Raw genomic sequence first — 15209 nt, 5'->3', positions numbered from 1 at the left:
AGATACATTCTAATACATTCTAAATAAATCGTGTATGAATTGTCTACCACCTGAACTACAAGGAGCAAAAGATACATTCTAATACATTCTAAATAAATCGTGTATGAATTGCCTACCACCTGGACTACATAGGAGCAAAAGATACATTCTCAATAAGTCGTGTATTTATAAATGCAGGTCGTTATGAACTGCTGGCGCTCAAGAGGTTTATATGCTACGCCCTGCCCGGTGCTGGTTGCCATACATTTACATTCATTTAAATGCTCAATTCCGTCACGAAGTTTCCTGAACGAGAGCAGACTTTCACCAAATTCCGAAGGGAATTGCTCGTTTCGCCCGAAAGCTGTAACCAACCGTACGCAATGGAATGCGGGAGGCGGGCCGCCCGCTCTCAGTGAGTTGCAACAATCAGATTATTCTGCTAATTCCACACTTATTACTCATATCACCTCGCTTCATACGTTTGTTCTTGAAATAGCTTACAAGGTCTCGACAGCACGAGCTTTCTCCCTTCCTCTATTGTAGTACTGAAATGGGCTGTAACGTAGATAAAATACCGGAATAATGTTTGAATTGAAATGAATTTTCGGGAGGGGGACACTATGTCCCAGCACTGCCACCTGTTACGGTCTATTGCGCTAACCCTCAAGCTAGGTGCATTCCGAAACCCACACCGGCTGACTACACCAAGGTTCGCTGCGTAGCCAGGTGTCGAGCAGGCAACTCCCCTGGTCCCTAGGCCAGCCCCCTCCGTGAGTCTCCAGCCGGCGATCGGGGAATGCTATGGAAAGATGACGGAATGGAGAAATGTTGATGGAATGCTGTAGAACAACGTTTCTCAAACTTTTTAGAAGTGGGGACCACTTTAAGTCAGAACGGTTTCGCGGACTACCTTACACTTGTTTCCTTAGAAAGAAAATGTATCATTTTTGTAGCACATTTTAATACCAGTATACAGTAGAACTTGGTTATAACGACATCCAAGGGACCTTGAAAATTACGTTGTTATAAACGAGTGTCGTAGTAACCAAGATTCATATTATGAGTCTAGTAAAGTGGAAAATGGAAAATAACAAACTTAATTAGCCTTATTTTAGATTTATCTATTCACTTTTAAGCCTATCATGAACATAATAAAATACTTACTTACTTCCTTACAAATGGCTTTTAAGGAACCCGAAGGTTCATTGCCGCCCTCACATAAGCCCGCCAATGGTCCCTATCCTGTGCAAGATTAATCCAATCTCTATCATCACACCCCACCTCCCTCAAATCCATTTTAATATTATCCTCCCATCTACGTCTCGGCCTCCCTAAAGGTCTCTTTCCCTCCGGTCTCCCAACTAACACTCTATATGCATTTCTGGATTCGCCCATACGTGCTACATGCCCTGCCCATCTCAAACGTCTGGATTTCAAGTTCCTAATTATGTTAGGTGAAGAATACAATGCTTGCAGTTCTGTGTTGTGTAACTTTCTCCATTCTCCTGTAACTTCATCCCGCTTAGCCCCAAATATTTTCCTAAGCACCTTATTCTCAATCACCCTTAACCTATGTTCCTCTCTCAGACTGAGAGTCCAGGTTTCACAACCATACAGAACAACCGGTAATATAACTGTTTTATAAATTCTAATTTTCCGATTTTTGGACAGCAGACTGGATGACAAGAGGTTCTCAACCGAATAATAACAAGCATTTCCCATATTTATTCTGCGTTTAATTTCCTCCCGAGTGTCATTTATATTTGTTACTGTTGCTCCAAGATATTTGAATTTTTCCACCTCTTCGAAGGATAAATCTTCAATTTTTATATTTCCATTTCGTACAATATTCTGGTCACGAGACATAATCATATACTTTGTCTTTTCGGGATTTACTTCCAAACCGATCGCTTTACTTGCTTCAAGTAAAATTTCCGTGTTTTCCCTAATCGTTTGTGTACATAATAAAATACATGTACAATTATAAATTCAGTATTTTGTATTAAAACAGTTTGTGCAGAACTCACCAAACTTCTTTAGTCTACTTTGGAGTGAAGTAGTCAGTCATTTTACTCTGTTGTCTCATACTTGCCCAATACACACTTTCTAAATTACGTTCTATATTCATTATTTCAGTTGCAATCCCTCCCCTAGCTTGATCAGTTTTGTTCAAATGCCACGATTTCATCCTCGCTCTCCCAAATCGTTTGGACTGTGGAATTAACTAGGCCAAACTCACGACACACGTCAGATTTTTTAATTCCTTTCTCAACTTAATGAATCGCTTTAACTTTTTCTTCCAACGTTAAAACTTTTCTTTTAGTGGCCATATTGCGTTAAAATGCGCGCACTTATGATGGGATATGATGATAAGACTGGATTAATCTTGCACAGGATCGGAACCGATGGCGGGCTTATATGAGGGCAGCAATGAATCTGCGGATTCCTTAAAAGCCATTTGTAAGTAAGTAAGTATTTCTTAAAATACTTTGGTTCTTAGAAAATCTTATTCCAAACTGAGGTTGAAAATGACGTTATATGCAAGGTAGACACATATACGTTTCTCGTATTAAGCAAGGTAGAAAAGCATATGTCTTATGGGGAATTATTTGGGACCACAGAATATTTGACGTTATAGGCGAGGTGTCGCACAAAACGAAGTCGTTATAACCAAGTTCTACTGTACTTGTATTTTAAAACAGAATTAATTAATTGAAATTAATTTAATTCAATTAGTTTTATATTATTAACTAATTAAGTTAATGTTATTAGAAGAAAATTCATTTTTGTTTTTTTAATAATTCAAGGCTATTAGAGTTTGGATAATCTTTAACTTATTAACTAAACAAAATAAATAAATGTTGGTACTCACATTAATGAGATGGATGAGCCTGCCGATTCTTGTACAATTGTTATAAGTTATATTTGGATGTATGCTGGTAAGCTTAAGTCGAAGACCGTCACATACATTGAGTCGATCTCGGTACTTTGTTTTTATTAGAGTTAGTGATGAAAACCCTTTTCTCACACAGATACGTAGAAGCAAAGTGAATTATAATCTATAAACCACCATTGTACAGTTCACTATATTCTCTTTTCACTTGTGACGAGGTCCAGAAATTATCCATACTTCCGCTTGAAATTTCATTTTAAGTTCAGTGTCATTCGAGAGTTCAATTAACTGTTCACTCAATGAAAGTTTGTTAGTTTCAATATCACAATGAAAGAGACCACGAACCCATGAAAATTCATCATATTTACTTGGAAAATAAGTTTCAAATTGTGACCTCAGAGTTTCAAAATGCGAACATAGTATATCACTGCATTTTCAACCAAAAAAGATTCTAAAGCTGGAATTGGTGGACAAATCCTCCGTTTTACCCAACTGACCCATAAACCAAGTTTTCTCTCGAACCCTTATATTTTCTCATGCACATTGAGAACAGTTAAAGAATTACCTTGTAGACAGAGATTTAGATCGATTAGTTTTGAGAATACATCTAAAAAATATGCCAATGTACTTAGCCACATGTCATCAACTGATGTGCAGGGAAAAGATGGCGAGAATCACCACGTTCAATAGTGCTTTAAATCCCTCTTTTGTTGCTGAGAGTAGACTGGTAAGTCGGTAGACGAGTAGGATAATAAATTTAACAAAATGTCAGTAGGTACTGGGAGAAAATGTGAAAGGCAATTGACATGGGTCATTTTCAAACTCAGAGATTTTCAACTATAGTGTGATACGCAATTCGTTTGAATTTTATTTTTTTTTCTTCTGTCCTTTTTGAAGGACCACAAGGGCAGACCTCGAGGACCACAGGTGGTCCGCGGACGATAGTTTGAGAAACACTGCTGTAGAATATAGGCGTTTCAAGTCAAATTGGAAGCGAAGGTTTGAGTATATTCTGTCAGTAAGTAGGCGGGTCCAATTGAGCAACGTAATCTACAGGGACATCATTTTATTTTTACTAACATTTTGAATATTAGCCTGCCTATACCTTTAGAGAACCAGAAACACAGTTTGCTATCCCCTTCCACGACTGTAGTTCGATGATACTGGCGTAAAACACAAACAAATCACTCTACTAGGTATAGGAAGGAATAAAAGTAGTTCATCCATTTACGTAAACTAGGAAATATCGCAATTTTGAGTTTCATAATTTTCATTAGGTTTTTGTTTAATCAAAGTATAGTGCTGTATTAAGAATAAGTGTTTTTACTCACGAATTGAGTTTTCCATGCGAACGTATTCATTATGCAGTGTATATTATACTGTCTACACTCTATAGCACATTAGCGTACAATATAGAGAAAGAAGTAAAATTAAAAAAAATAATCATAATATGAATATTTAAACACATTTTTGAAAATGGTGGCCGTTCATTTCGATACAGGCTTCAGTTCTTTTGTGCATATTATCGCACTATAGACTATTGAATCTAATTCCAATTGCCAGTTTCGTCCTTCGTACTAGTAACTCATGTTGAAATAATTCTGTACCTACTGTACGTACTGTAAATTCAATCTTCACTTCTGCCCGACCCGAAAATATAAAATTACTCAGACATGCTATCTACTGTCCGTCCAAGTGGTTATGCCGCAGGATTGTAGAAAGGGGGGAAATCACGTGACAGTTAATTACTTAACGAGGCCCTTTTATTTAAGTTAAATTAAACAGCTGTATAATATTACGTAAACGTCCAATTCCAAACAGAAATTAATGTTTTCAGATAAGAGCTAAGACAGCCCAGATATTACAGAGGGGCGAGCAGAAGCAGGTGGGAGAAATCGGGATACGACGTAGGCAAACGGACAGTACCTGTGCGAAAATATGATTCAATATTGAAAGCTCTTTCGTCACTGGAAAACGCGAACATATTTCTGGAACGTACTATACTCAATCAGTACTGCTTTCTATCTGCGGTCTTGGTTCTGTGTGGAGTTGGAACTTCATTAGTAGAAGGGGTGGGAGTGAAGTACATTCAAAAACTCAGGTACAATAAAAATTGAAGTAAAAATAAAATCATGTCCCTGTACTTACCCCGGTTATGTATGTAATTGTGGGGTATATTATTGAATTACAATTACCTCTGCATCAAGTACTGTTGCTCTTACGCTGTCTTCGTTGCTTTTGTCTCTAGATTCAGCAGTGTTTTGTTTTCCTGTAGGAAATCACGCTCCATGGAGACGGATGCTATCATTTAGGAAATCACAGTGCAGACCTCGGAAGATCGCGTGCGTGCGGTGTGCCGCCGTAATTGTTTTACGTAATTTGAGGCTGTTCCAATTACCTACTGCAGAAGCGCCGGTCACTGCATTGCATTATTGCAGGATGCCAGTACGGGATCTTAAGACTTCCTTGAACGTACGTTTATTACGGTTGAAGTAGGAGATACCAGGAGACGAACAGTATGAGGCTATACATCAGAACTGTAGCTCCTCAGAGCGACTGCCTTACTACCCCTTCTTACCCCACCCACCTTTTCTATCAGTTATAAGCAAAAAATAGTTGTGAGAAAATGAAATAATTTTATTCCTCTGTATGCCTTTTTTGTGCGAGATCGTGCTTATTTGCTTGTTTTCCGCACAGAACCAATACGCGGTAAGTGTGAAATACCACATTCAGTATTCCCAACGTAACACACGTCATAACAATTTCCCTCTTCTTACCGCTTAAGCGCGACATTCATTTTACTGCTTTAGGCTTTTAACATATTATTTTTAGAGACGTTTAACATAACAATAATTATAAATTGGAAACTTACCACTGCAATTCCACCTAAATTGCAATGTTAATTATTGTTTTTAAACATTTGCAAAAATTAAGTGAAGTCTACTACTCCACGAAACTTATTGCATTCCTGATACAAGTAACATTAAGGAAGCCGTGAAAAAATCAACGAGATTCCAGATGCCGATGTTATTACTGCAATATGTTATATAAATAATATTGTTAAAATATTAAAATGAAAAATAAATCATTACATGACCTTACCGTTTGTTTTAAGTTCGCATTTATAGACTGGGGGGGGGGGAAGACAGACGTATATCATGGCCTGCTGGAGTATAGTAAACACAGAAAACATTTTACAGCAACAATGTTGAAGAAAGATATTTTGGTGTTCCGAAGTTGGCGTCATTAAACAGAAACCAACATGGAGATTTCATTGCAACTAATTAGAAATTCGTCTTTCAGGTATGTAATAAACGATCTTCGCACAAAATAATGTACGATACACGAGTGGTATGTTTGTTTTCATGTTCTCGGAAATTAAAAAAGCTCAACTACGTTTCGCTTTTTCAATCTTTTCCTCGACCATGAAAACGTCAACATACCGCTCTTGTAACGTATGTTAATATTATGTGTATTTATCTGTACATCTTACACATACTGTATTCATCTGACGTTGTTTACGTTGTCTACTTACAGTATTCCATTCAGTGCGCTGTCTGAGGGGTGGGGACAGGAAACTACACTAAAACAATGCAGATAGCGTAATGTGTAACGGACATGGTCGGTCCTGATATGCACGTCTGTAGACAGCAGTGTATGTGTACAAGTTGCAGTGTCCAGTCGATCAGTCCTAGTGAAATGGAGGAGTACACGAGAGCGGAATGTGCAGACCTGATTTTCGGATGAGCCAATGGGAACAGTAGACACGCTCACAGATTGTATCGGGACAAGTACCCACGTAGGAGACATCCGGCCCATACCATCTTTCAACGATTGTTCCAAAGTTTAAGGGAAGGAGGGCACGTGGTGCCAAATTACAATTCTATTTCCATGCAACTATTTTTACTTATAACTTTCGACTCAGTCATTTCCGGACCATGGTTCTCTTATCTCAAATTGATACATGTGCCCTTCTCCATTATCCTTGAAAGTTAGTAACACCAGCCCGAAAACACCCTGTATATGAAGATTGTCGCTAATGTTACAGTACCGGTATGTTACTTTTTTTGTTATAATAAAGCAGGTGGACTTGGAGAAATGTAATATACTAAGATTTCCATGTTTATATCGCTACACGAGCTCTTTAATGTATTAATTCCGTTTTTATGTGCAATATTGGCTAGGAACATCTTTGTCAGTCATTTTAATACATGAATTCGCTTGTATTTGAATGACAGCGTTAACAAAATCGTGAATTTCTGGCTTATGGATGCATGCATTGGTCATTTTTCAGCGTCCAAATCCCGGGAGGAAATAATGCATCGTGTTCTATAAAGTTTGTTACAAAATGATCCGCAAAGTTTGTCAGATTTTAATGGACTATATGTTAACCACATCTTCAACAAAAGCACTTCCGATTTCTCCAGGATCTAGAAATGATAAACGAAACACCCAGTGCAGCCATTTTTCGAAGTGAAGAAAGACTCAAAGTCTGAAGTTTCCTTGATCAAGTCTGAGTTAAATGAAATCTACATCCTACGATTGATCGAATTACACGCCAAGAGTGATGACAGATGATGTGGTGACAACAAATGAAAAATGACAAGCAGGTTAATTATATTATTGTCACAATACATGAGAGGGTCCCCGCGCGCAACTAATGTGTTAACAACTATAGGATCTGGGCACAAAATAATCTCTACATTCAAAGGGTTCGCGGGCAATTGATAAATTTTTAATGCATTCGCGCGCAATTGGTTAATTTTAGTGCCTTCGCGCGCAATTGATACACACCCTCCACTTCGACTGAAAACCGGTTTCGGTATACCTTATTTTATTTTAAGGAGTGCAGTTCGGTGGCTCCTTTGAACACCCACTTACAGATTTATGACTTCCTACACAAACAACTCTGACAACTCCATCCTGTCCCCTCGTCCCAACATTGCACATTTGCCACAATCCTGGTGACCTTCGAAATTATGCAGTGAAACTGACGGGATTCCTGGAATTCGGAAAAGATGCGGCAACTCTGCCTCGACATGGATTTGACGGGAGCCTGTCAATTCTTCTGAACGAAGGTTGTGATTGGTTACTAACAGGAGAAGATAAGATTTCCGTCACAGTAAAGGCTCATTCACAATGAAAATTAAACATAACGTAAACATTAACATAAGCACATAAACATATGCCACAAACTTAAGTAGCCAAGGCCCATTCACAATGAAAATTAAACATAACGTAAACATAACACGTGTGTGGAAACAAACATACCGAATCAACAAAACTACAGAATCTATTACATAAAAATGGAGAATTGCACAATGACTGACGATGTAGCTATTCAATTTATGTTTCTAATAACTACAATCGCATCAGTATATGGCTTTCAGTACTTGAAATCAAAGAAACGGAGATGTAAAATAACCAACTTTTCGTCATATGATTCCATGTTGCGCGCCTAGCTATCATCACGGCCAATAGATCAAAATATTGCCTGTAGGCAAAGCCCATGAGATGTTAAACAAAAAGTGAAAACACACTTTCCGCTTGTGTACTGTTTCCAAATCGCATAAACATAAGCATGAAAGTTTGGAGTTTGCAAACTTTCATGTTAACGTCTTATGATTAAGATTAAGTTTATGCTTATGTACGAGGCGTGTTCTTAAAGTAAGTTCCGTTTTCGATTATAGCCGTCACATCGCTGCAATAGTTATTTTGCGCATGCATATTTTCTTCTCCAATCTTCAGACAAGCTGTGCATGCAGTTTCAGAGCTTCAGTCCGTGTGCGGGGTTAGTTGTGATCAGTTGAAATGTTTAAAGTGATCGAGCACCCCGCCGACTGTGAGATGCGCTCTGTTATCCGTTTCTTGAATGCGAGAAACATCAAACCAGCTGACATTCATCATCAACTTTGTGAGGTGTGTGGCGATGATGCCACTAGTGATGGAATGGTCAGGAGATGGGTTAGGAAGTTCAAAGAGGGCCGCGTCTCTGTGCATGACGAGCAGCGTACCGGTCGGCCATCTTTGGTCAATGACAATTTGGTGCGTGCTGTCGATGAAAAAATCATGAGGACAGAAACAAATTGACCATTCCCCCTACAGCCCAGATTTGGCTCCGAGTGACTTTCATCTCTTCCTGCACCTCAAGAAGTTCCTCGGTGGTCAACGTTTTGATGGCGACGACACCCAAAATCTCATCTCAAAATTTGGCTGGGAACAAATTGACCATCCCCCCTACTGCCCGGATTTGGCTCCGAGTGACTTTCATCTCTTCCTACACCTCAAGAAGTTCCTCGGTGGTCAACGTTTTGATGGCGACGACACCCAAAATCTCATCTCGAAATTTGGCTGGGAACAAATTGACCATCCCCCCTACTGCCCGGATTTGGCTCTGAGTGACTTTCATCTCTTCCTGCACCTCAAGAAGTTCCTCAGTGGTCAACGTTTTGATGGCGACGACACCCAAAATCTCATCTCGAGATTTGGCTCGGAACAAATTGACCATCCCCCCTACAGCCCGGATTTGGCTCCGAGTGATTTTCATCTCTTCCTGCACCTCAAGAAGTTCCTCAGTGGTCAACATTTTGATGGCGACGACACCCAAAATCTCATCTCGAGATTTGGCTCGGAACAAATTGACCATCCCCCACTACAGCCCGGATTTGGCTCCGAGTGACTTTCGTCTCTTCCTGCACCTCAAGAAGTTCCTTGGTGGTCAACGTTTTGATGGCGACGATGAAGTGAAAACAGCAGTGCGGGAATGGTTTGCATTGCAGGCGGGCGAATTCTACAATGAGGGAATAGAATGACTTGTGCCACGACTCGATAAATGCCTCAATAATGGTGGAGATTATGTTGAGAAGTAATTGAAGTGTGGGGAATACAATGCAACAAAAATGGTTTGTAAATATCTTCCCGTTTACTTACTACACCCTTTTGGAACTTACTTTAAGAACACGCCTCGTAATTCATTGTGAATGCTTTCATTAAATAACATGGACACAAGGTTTTATGCTTACGTTATGTTCATGTTTAATTTTCATTGTGAATGGGCCTTAAGGAAGATATTTATGACAACCAATTAGTAGGGGGCAGTAGAAGGTCTGTCGGCAAAGTCCTTTCTATGAAACTGCACTCCATGAAATAAAATAAGGTATGCATGAAAAATGCACGCCATGTTAGTCTCTCACAGTCCATACAGGTAGTGCATGAATCTGACCATCTCTGTTTTAACGCATTCATTTAACCTTTCAGTACTCAGGCATAATTTGTGACACCAATACTCGCGTGGATTACATTTTTAATCCATCTCTTTTTCTTTAAGCTTGCGAAGCTGCATTGTTTATGAAGTAAATGAAGATATGGGAGAATTGGGGTGCTTCAAAGCACGTCGCCTTGAATGTGGGACGCTTAGCACTGTTAGAACCGAAGAACGTCTGGCGACGTTTGCAACAGTGTTAACCTGGCTTTTCATTAGCAGTGTTCCGTTGCGTCACCCACAAGACAATTTCTCCTTGTCTCAAAACAGTCTGTTCAATAATGCATCGCCGCTGTTCACGTTACTTAGCAACCAGGCGGGAGAGCGCGTCCTAAATACATGTAGTTGATACAAGTTGTCTGAAAGACTGCCTTTAATTCAAGCACGAGCGAACTCGAGACTTTGTTAACACACAGAGAAGTGTTGTTGCAAAACTAGATTATTAAACGCCGAAAAAATATGTGACGAGGTGAGGCGACAACAGGTGAGGTAAGGAGAGGACAGCGGACTGAGAAGAGAATAAAGGGGAGAGAAGAGGAGGGAGAAGGGAAGATGACTTGCCCGCTATCGGTCCCTATCCTGAGCAAGATTAGTTCAGTCCCCAGTATTATATGAATCTCCCTCAAATCAATTTTAATATCGTCTTGGGCTCCCCAAAGGTCTTTTTCCCTCGGGTCTTCCAACTATCTATATGCATTTGTGGATTTACCCATATTTTTCAATTTCTTACAACTCTTCGAAACCGGCATCAAGCACTTCTTTCTATCCCTCATCATAGCACGTCTTTATACTCATCCTCCTATACTGTAGAAATACCTCGCCTCTGGAAATCGTTACCTAATGACGTCAGGGACTGCCGGACTTTATCACAATTCAAAATTAAACTGGAAAATTTTGTCTTATTTAATGCTTTTTAGGTATTGCTAGAAGTGTTGATTTGTATTTTTTCTTACTCTAGATTAAAACTGAAAGTTTTTTGTTTATAATAATAATAATAATAATAATAATAATAATAATAATAATAATAATAATAATAATGGCTTTATTTAACCTGGCAGAGTTAAGGCCGTAAGGCTTCTCTTACACTCAACCAGGATTAAAACTTGCTTACACAGTTGAACATAAAACTGGATAGGCCTATGTTAATTAGTTAGGATACAATTAATTATGATACTTAATCACTCATTTAAAGTTTGTGTGACTGCAACCTGTGTATATTTTTGTGTGGCTTTACTTTGTTTATAGTGTTTTTATTTCTTTTTATTTCTATTATTGTATTTGTATTTCTGGTGGTGTGGAAGAGAAGGCCTGATGGCCTTAAGTACACCAGAATAAATAAATAAATAAATAAGTGCTACATGCCCTGCCCATCTCAAACGTAGGCTATGGATTTAATGTTCCTCCCTTGGTGCTATTCGAAAGAAATAGGCTACGTGCCGGCACCGGTTTCCCATTCTGCCTTCATCATCATCATCATCATCATCCTACGCTACACTTACATGCACACATATATAGACTACATTCATCCTAGTACACGACAAACTTTCCACAGATACACATCATGCATAGCGTGGCCAGCCGAAGTAGTGTGCAACTAGAGTCGACGGCAATTCGGAAGGCGGTAGTCTGCTAGCATTTGCGTCAAGAGCGACAGATAGAGAGGGCAAGGCAGCGTACAACATTGCCACATCGTACTTCACGAGCACGTGCAATACAAATAGCGCAGGAGAGAATTTAAATTATCAAAGGACAACAATGGTCTTAGCGGTTGATTACTGTAAGCATGATATCAAACAGAAACCTTTCCTTCACTAACAATATTCTTTGCACTGTTCTCAATCCCACACCACATGCTTCCGCAGTCGTTTCTTGCACGTTGCAACGTTGCAGCCAGCATCAAGATGGCCGGCAGCGTTCTGGTCGTCAACGTTTTTAAAATAATTATACACCGTATACACTATTTTCCGCGCCTGTCTGTGCAATACTTGTCTTTTTACAGTCTCTTCTTCCATTTATTTATCTTATACACACAGTGAATGTTAGTTTTACTTATTCAATGTATTGAAACACTCACACGTGAACAAACGAACTCGGGAAGTACTTATTACAGACTGATTCCGATTGGTTCTACTGTACAAGCTTGTGACGTCACTTACCAGAAATGCTACGGCGCATATAGCAGCCGACCGCCTTCCGAACTGCCGTCTAGTCTAGATAGTGGGTAATAGTTCTGCCATCTATCCGCCGGAATCGCGAAAGTGAAGTAGGTAGGCATTGGATACACATATACACACACTTATAACATTTTTCAATTATGTACCATGTTCTTTTACGGTCTTACTAATAAAAACTCTATATACAGACGTTTAACTGTCTTATATACTTATACAATGAGTAGCTCGTAAATTCCTTACTAATAATCACTACATACCTCGCGTATAACAGTATGACTGTTACACAGCTACGTCATAGTTTCGTCATTACTTCGTTACGAAAGGTAATAGAATATCTGAGGTTCTCTATTCGATCCGGTAGAGCGCTCTAGTGTGGCGTGTTAAATATCGATAGTACAACTGGCTCTAATCGATTACCACACTACATTTTGGTCAGAGTACAAGCTACAGCAATAGTATTCTAATAATTCTATGATCTTTGGTTTGTTCTTCTGTGGTTACAAGGTAACCATCATCATAAAATGACAGTCGTTACGAACAGCTGTTAGAGGGCGGCCATTTTTTCGCTATATACAACGCTTAAACAAGGGGTTTCGTGTATATAACTAATGCAAAGCAATTCCCATTGTATAGTTATAGCCTGTTTATACGTCCATAGCTTATGCATGGTTTATTAGTAACGTTTTCTGTCTCAACTCTGCATAAGTCTCGTATAAAAACTATACACGGTTTATTAGTAAGACTGTTATGATATAGCAAACTCAATATGAGTCAGATCTGTAAAAAATAAATAAAAAAGGAAAGGAAGGGAAAGGTGAAATTGAGAGGAAGGACGAGAAGTGTAACCGGAAAGATTTGGAGGAAAAAGATTGAAGAGCTTGAAACAAAAGAAGAGAAGATTGCACAGAAAGAGTAAGGCTTGGAGAAGTAGAATATGGACTGTAGTGTGTTGGATGGGAACAGTTTAACTGTGTCTGCAGCAGGCCATCTTCCGTGGGATAAGGAAGCGAGGTTCGTTTAATGTCGGCCCCGGCTTCTTGTCTAGCCAGCGGAATTCCACGCAAGCCCGGTCCCATCCGGCTGCAAAGAGAAAACCAACCGACATACGAACTGTCTCTCACATTCGGCCTTCCACATTGAAACGCCCGCTTTCATTTTGCGGCATGCCCGCCGCTGTCAAACGGACTCATTGTTACATCTCACAATGGAAACGCGTACGGAAACGACTGAAAGTCCTGGGTTCCATTCCTCTGGACGGCCTCGTTTCCTGGTACGCTTTGTGTCCATCTCATTGTATTCCCTTTTGATTGTTAATTGCCTGTACTCACAGAATGGCCTCGAGATTACAATGTAGCACTTACTGGCTTTGTTGCGTAGTCATTTAGTAAGTGAAGTAATCCAGTTCTGTGTTAATTTCAGAGTATTTTTATTTCCCATTACTTGGAGTGCAAAATTGTGTATTGTTATACTGACAGAGAATGGTCTACATTTGCAAGGAAATATTTTTTTTTATAATACACTCAGGGACAAAAAAAAACCGGACACTTCTATATTTGCTTGTATTTTGTTGCCAATTATTTCAAAATGAAACAAAACCCATTTAAACAAAATAATGTTTCATTTAGCACCTTATACGACAACATTTGAAAAAAAATCTCTAATGAGAAAATTTACAAAAAATTACAAAGGGCGTATAACTATGGCATCGTTTGGTCTAACTGTTTTTTTCATTTTATGGTGCCTTAAACATTAAAAACTCTTTTTAGTAACGGGTATTACCCCCTCTGGCTTGAATAACTGCATCCATACATCTTGGCATGCTCTCAATTTGGTTAGCAATGTCTTCTTGAGGAATAAGTTCCCATTCTTCGCCAAGTGCTCGCCTCAACTCTTGTAACGATTCTGGCCTCGGTCGTCTATTCTTAACACGCCGTCCCAGCATGTCGCACACGTGTTCAATTGGGTTCATGTCTGGACTCCTTGCTGGCCATGGAAGAACATGGATTCCCACTTCTTGGAGATAATCTCCGACCGCATGGGCAATATGCGGCCGTGCATTATCATGCATTAAAACAAAATTATCGCCTACAAATTGGCCAAATGGCACAACATGATCAGCCAAACATTAATTTATATACCTGTCAGCTGTTAGTCTTCCATTTTCAACAAAAACCAACTCTGTACGAGCATCCGTACACACTCCTGCCCAAACCATCTCTCCACCATCTCCATACGGCACATTTTCGGAAATGCAACACTGTGAAAATCGTTCTCCCCTCCTTCTCCAAACTCTTTCACGTCCATCAGGTGAGCACAGATTGAAACGGGACTCATCGGTGAACAGAACACAGCTCCACTGTCCATTTCTCCAATCCCTGTGTTCATTTGCAAAACGCAGTCGTTCAACTCGATGCATCCTGAGAAGTCTGGGACCAGTTGCAGGTCTACTTGATATCAGTCCACTTGCTTTCAACCTCCTTCTAACTGTTTTGGCCGAAATTGGGCGTCCATGCATGTTAACAAATTGGTGGGCTACACTAGTACCTGGCAGGTTGCGCTCCCTAAGAACTCTCAACACCATATACCTGTCTTCATTTGGATTTGTAGCTCTTGGACGACCCGAACCTGGTCTTCTGGTATATTCTAGGGTCTCTCTATACCGTTTTATGGCATCATGGGTTGTGCTTCTAGCCATATTCATAACATTTGCAATGTAACGTACACTGCGTCCATTATCGTAAAGGGCTACGCTCGAGCCACATCTTCAGGTGGCATCTTGTTTTAAGACAAATGTTACAACCCCACTTAAACTCAGAAAATGTAAAAATAAAGAAATAACGAATGATAACGATAATGAAGCACAAAATGGTTGAGACAAAATTGTTATAGCTGAGACTCC

At 39.6% G+C, this 15209-nt stretch overlaps 1 protein-coding gene across 6 annotated transcripts in view; it reads left to right on the top strand.

Moving 5' to 3' along the window:
- pyd (zonula occludens-like protein polychaetoid) overlaps positions 1-15209 on the top strand; it is a 793103-nt gene that overhangs the window by 287935 nt on the left and 489959 nt on the right. The window lies entirely within an intron of this gene.

Source organism: Periplaneta americana, chromosome 8 (assembly GCF_040183065.1).
Source record: "Periplaneta americana isolate PAMFEO1 chromosome 8, P.americana_PAMFEO1_priV1, whole genome shotgun sequence".
Lineage (NCBI taxonomy): Eukaryota > Metazoa > Arthropoda > Insecta > Blattodea > Blattidae > Periplaneta > Periplaneta americana.
This window is presented reverse-complemented; position numbering and strand designations above follow the sequence as displayed.